The sequence below is a fragment of the Neodiprion fabricii genome, chromosome 1, assembly GCF_021155785.1.
Source record: "Neodiprion fabricii isolate iyNeoFabr1 chromosome 1, iyNeoFabr1.1, whole genome shotgun sequence".
NCBI lineage: Eukaryota > Metazoa > Arthropoda > Insecta > Hymenoptera > Diprionidae > Neodiprion > Neodiprion fabricii.
This window is the reverse complement of record NC_060239.1, coordinates 29,083,604-29,089,849: the sequence shown is the minus strand read 5'-3', so window position 1 is coordinate 29,089,849 and position 6,246 is coordinate 29,083,604.

Here is a 6,246-nt window from a genome sequence, read left to right as displayed (position 1 = left end):
ATGAATGGACGTCATTTTAGGGCAATTTACACGAGCAAGTTCCATTGTCAAATTTCAATTGAGGGATATCAACGTGTCACTTATACTCGTATATCTATAGTTACAACTTTTCGTCAATAATGATTGAAATATATCGTAAGAGCCGTTTGTTCGTGGGGTCCTCGCAACGCATCTCAAAATCATGACGTGACTGGAAAAGCTTTTCAAAAGTTAGCGAAAATTGATTGATCAACTTGAGGATCGAAAGCTTAAGAATCAAGTAGGCACAACCATAATTCAAGGTGCACAACTCCGCGAACACTTTAACCTTATAGGGAAAAGTCAACGTATCGAATGGTCTGAACACTTAGAGCAACTTGAGTTTGAGAGCCTTATTATTTATAGTTTCAAGAACATTTTAGAACCCGTTCATTGAAATTAATAACAAAATGGTGGCATGGCGGATGTAAGTGGCGGACGACCAGGTATTCAGTCATGTGGCGCAGACTTCTCGGTAAATTTTTATCCGATCGACTTGAAATTTCGAGACAATATTTGAGACTTGTTTATCGATTTCAGCTCGTGTCTATATTCTTGACTTTCAGTTAGAAAATTTTTGTACAAACATTTTTTTAACAATTTTTTTGTTCATAATCGTATGTGTTTGAAATTTTTTTTTAACATTTCGACTACGTGCTAGAACCCCAAAAGGTATTTTGAACTCTAAAAAATTTGTCTATTGGTTAAAAGTTGGACAGTAATGTCAGAAGGTGCGCCACCGCAGAAGCCCTAAAGTTCGCAGTCGTTCGCTTCTTGTATATGCCGTGCCGTCATTTTGTTATTAATACCAATGGAAAAATTTCTAAAATGTTCTTGAAACTATAAATAATAAAGTCCTCAAATTCAAACTGCACTAAGTATTTTCATCTTCTTTATAAAAAACTCCTAAAAATAGGTATGCTTTTAAACCGTCCAAGCTGCCCCCCCCCCCCCTTAATGTGGCATTGCGATCGACAATGACTGAATAATAAGCTATTACTGGCTAATCACTCGTCCACCTTACACGTAAGTAAAAAACCAAATACCCTTGTTTCACACATGCATATAGATAGCCCGGGAAGTAGACTAATTATTTTTCAAATATTGTCTTTGTATGCACTTTCGATACTAATAACCGCGCAGTCTTTTCGTTGGAGGAAACTATCATTTAGGATTGATTTCGGGAAGTTGTTTAAAGATTCGTCGTGCTCAAACTTTGCACCTTTTTGTACAGTTGCCGCAAGACTCGTTTCGTCGGCTGCCGCAAGCGGAAGGGGCGTAAATTCTGTGTCGCTACTCTTCAGCAAGCTTATCACTGGTTGAGTCGTTACAGTTATTATTTGAGTAGGTAATTTGAAGGTCGCTCCGTGTGTACGCAGTAACATTGAAGCGCGTAAGTGTGCAGGGAAAATTTGCGGGTGTAGGTATAAGGTTAACGAACACCGGGACCGAGGTTTATTGTTGCAACCTGTAGTTCACGAGCTCTCTAACCCTCCGGTATTAAGCTGAGATTTTGAGAGAGCGAGCTCGAATCCTTCCCACCTACCTTCGCTGCTTATCTGGTAGGTTGGTTCTGACGTTTATGGATCGTGGCGCGACGGAGGTTAACGGCAGCCAAAAATACACAGAGCGAAACGTTGCTTGAGACAATTTTTCGGTGTATTTAAAAATTTAGGTTCGATCTTGAAATGATGCGCAGAAGAATTTTTGACAGGTGAGTTTGACGGCGAGTTGTGACGAAATAAGTAATCGATAAGTAAGTTTTGCGAAAATGGATACCGAAACGGAAATAAAGAGAAAGAGAGTGAGAGAGAGAAAGAGAAAGAGAGAGACAGAACAATCGTCTGATCTTTTATTCAGACTTCGTCCAGGGTGCTGCAAAGTTTTTCCAACGTCTTCGGTTCACTCCGCAGCTGGGTAAAAGTACCTACTCTCCCTGGCTTTTGGGCAATATTATCTTTTCCACGTGTGGTCCATCCGCCCCTTGAATCCATCGGGGATAGGTCGAATTATAAGCGAGACAGAGCTTTCGGCTTTCGACGGGAGTTTAGCATTTAATTGTAAATTCAGACAAACCACTTCCAACGGATTCGGTGTTGTTTTTCTCCCCAAAGTCGACGTGCTGATCTCTCGGGAAGGTTTCGAGTCTTGAAAAACCGGTAAGCCCGATTAACAGTCCGTGAACGGATTTTCTGGTTTTCGAATATCCGAAAAGAAAAGAGAGACATTCGCGATCAATATTTGTAATTTTTCACGGCCAAGCATTCGAAATTATCGAACCAGACGGTACATCGCTCGACTTTTATCCCTTAGCGAGGGCATGCGAGAGCTGGAAGCCCCATCAACCTTTCACCTTCACCTTTCACCCGCTAGCGACAGCCGAGCCGAGGAACTTTTGTACATTGTATCGGTGCGAAACCGATAAAAAGGAAAGAAATGGATCGGGTGGTAAACGTTTGCGCAGGTAACACGGCGAACTGGATGAGGTGGAAGCCTCTATTTCACGGTGAGAGTAACTCACCCTCTACACGTGCATACCTGTATATACGCGTTCAAACAACCGGTAAAGAATGTCAGGAATTTATTTGAGGTCGAAAAAACTGAAGCGTAACAGCGCTAGGCGATAAGATGCGGTTCCGAATTGTTGTTTCGAGCTCATTTTACGCCAAGTGTATTTCATCAAGATCATTCGGATGAAATTACCGCAAGCTCGAGATCAATTCGTTTTCCAAAATTCACCCGGCATGGTGTCAGTCCTGACGCGAATGTATAATTCGACGAAAGTGTCGGCTGCTAATTCAGCCTTTAGAGCGAGCGAGGGAGGAATTCCGGAGTGGTGGAATCTTCTCGCAATCAGTGCCGACTTTACGCAGCGAGATAAAGTGGTAGTGAGGAGGACGGAAATTGGCGTAGTCGTTACCCAAACTCACGTCTCACGGTATTATATACGGGCCACGCGTAATCTGACAAGTGAGTTTACAAACCCGCGACGTGCGTTTCAAATAGAACTTTGGAAAATATCACGCATCAATGAGTCGACATTTTTCAGCCATCGAAATTCATTCGGTTGAAGGGTCAAAGCTCTTGCGACTCGAAAATTGGAATTACGAGATGTGAGTGGCGCATAATTCTGGCACTACTTTTAAATAGTAGCGTATATAGGTATAACATGTAATAGGCGGAGGCGTCGTTGGGTTTCAGTGGGACAACTTAATACACAATTCACGAGCAGATGGCGGTAATTGCCTGCGCGACGGTAGAAATACCATAAAGAAAACGAGCAAAAATATATACGTATATATATATATATATATTTTTTTTTTTTTTTGATATTTGTTTTTTGCTCGATCTGTATGCACGTATATATTTCAAGTACAGAACAAACGTATAAACCAAGTGTAAAAATAAATGGAAAAGTATTAGCGTTAATTTCTCAGCGTCCTGCTGCACCGGCAGTTCTCGGTACAAGGTGTGAGAATTTAATCTCTATGTATTACAGTAGTGTGCTTTTTTCGCAGAGTTTTCAACGCTACACTCCCGCTATAATCCAGCCCAACAGCACGGAATTACCGGTGCATTTTGGTCGTTGTAAATTATGATAAAACTCTGTTGCATCCCCTGGAAAACTAACTAGAATATTATTGTCTTAAGGTGCTTCCACTGAAATAAATGAAGCTGGAGCTAGCAGCCAGAATTAGCAGCCAAACATGTCAGACTTTTTGGAAATAGAAAAATGTAGTTCAATTTCATTTCTGGCTGCTAACTCTGGCTGTTAGCTTCAGTCTCGTTTAAAATAATGTCAACCGTACATCGATATCCTAGATGAAGGGAAAAACGACGGCCCAACAAATCAGAGCCTCGAGGTTTTCATCTGTCCGTAAAGTTTCCCCGGAAATTGAATCAAGTTCGGAGTGTTTGTCATTATGTTTGGAGAGGACGCTTAACCCCAAGACAAATAAATTATCGTCGCGAGTCGTAGGATGGTACTCTTGTTGTTCGTGAAACAATTTTAATTACAATATTTCAGGAAACAGGAGGAGGACCCGCCGGCGGCCTCAAAACTTGAGCCATTATCGTGCCACCGTGAAAGACGCACACCTCAGACGGTTTTGAGAGAAGAGGGCACAGCATTCGGGGTTTAGCTGTGCGAGTTCCTTCCTCAAAGTTGGTAGCCCCGGACTGCAAACGTGATTCGCGTGCCAACAACGTACTTTTTGGGCCGAGGTGCTGGCGGTTCCGGGGAAAATTGCATGTCCGTATATGTTTTAGCTTACGTTACCCACCCAGCGAAGCGCTAAGCTATTTTATGCCAGCATGTACGCGATGCGAGTATTATATATGCATAGTTTCATAAATTTCAACCTGCTATCGCGTAGCTCAGGGTGAAAGGGAGAAAGAGAGATGGGCGGATAGAGCGAGCAAGAGAAGCTGCTTTTAATATCACAGCGTTAGGATGCTTCGCGTGGCACGGCTTAAGCTCGGTTGGGAAACTCCAGAGATACGGCCATCGAATTTTTCAGCATATCTACGCACGAGAATGAAAAGGTCAAGATTTGACGCATCACACTCGCGTTCGATTGGCCACATGCTTGATTCTTACCCGGTATTCGGTATTACGATTATTTTCAGTAAGTAAATCACCTGAAAGCCGGTTTGCGATCATGAACGATAGACTGAATATCTTGAACTGCAATGCGCGTTCGGAAAATTGGATGAATACTGGACACTGGGGTTCATCTAATCTCAGGATTACTAACGTTTCAATAACTATTCAGTGTCACAACAGTAATCGATAACGAATGTTGTGGCACTTACAACATGAACTTGACGATCAGACTCGTCATGATTTCAAAATGAAGGGAGTCTTCGACTTTGCTTTACTGTCACGCAAGTATGGAATTATTGAACAGTAACAAGAGAATGTACCGAGACAAAATAGTGATCAAAGCAGTTACAACCCTGATTTTTATTTCGCATCGAAAACTATACTTTTCGGTTATGATGAAACGATGGTGTAGCGGGATGTATTCTACGTAGGACGAACAGCGTGAATAAATGATTTCTACAATAGCGATGATTCATGGATCGTTGAAATTCTGCGGCCTGCCTGACAGTCGGCCACCTGACCAGCCTTCGGGCGCTGTTCAAGGGTGATTTCATTCGGTCGGGATCAGTGTGAGAGCTCCGACCTTCTACTCTACGATTTCAAAGAAAATTGAGTGCCTTCTTTATCAGGCTAAACCGGGCGAACGACCGCGCTGAAAAATAAACCCCATAAGAGAAGTGACCTTTAATCCGAGTGAGCCCAAACTCTGCAAGCTCTATGTTTCTAACAGGACTCTGGAGAGAGTGCCAACCTCGGAAATATCCTAGCACATAATATCAATTGGTTCTGGTTGCAACGGAAGACAAATAGTATGTGTGTAAATCATCGATATGCACGAAAAAGTGAAGCCTAAAACCGAGTGTACTATGAACATGAATTGAACTTTTGATCGAAGATTATTTTTCCCAATTTTTCACCGTGTGAACGTTTTTTGTGATATGCCTGGCTCCTTTTCCCCTCTCTCTCTCTCTCTCTTGCTCTCTTTCTCTATTTTTCCATCAACCGTCCCGTCTATTAGGGAAAATGGTGCTGCAGTTTCCATTTCGCTCTTCAATTCGAGTTCGCAAGTTTTCTAATTAGCACAAGACTCTTAGCCAAAGTTATTCCAACTGTACCCAGTTCGTGAATCAGAATGACGGACAGAGTCGTGGATACTATATATTTTTGGGGTATTCACGCTGCAGGGCTGTTTGATTAACTCCAAAATACGTCACAAAATCCGGAGTCTGGCTTTGAAGTATGATACCCAGAAGGTCATCCGCGCATGATTATCTACTTGTATTAAAGCTCGCACTGCTGCACCAGCATCGCCGAGGAGTTTCCGCCGCAGGTTTAACTAAGCTCGAAGCACAGACCTAGCCTCGTTAGAAGAGCTTTCACTCATCAACGAGCTTCGAATCATGTAATCAAGCTCATTAAACTTTAACTGACGTTATCGCACACATCGATCGACAGTGTGGAGCTCCGTAGTGCACATTGTACAACTTGATTCAGGTGTATGTCGACCCTTCCGGAAATTTCCTTCCCAATTAAATTTAAATGCTCAATAGCTCGTTACGCTTTTCCGTCCAGAATACAACGAGGTAAGAGAATGCGACGTATCTCATCCAATTAAAAACTTG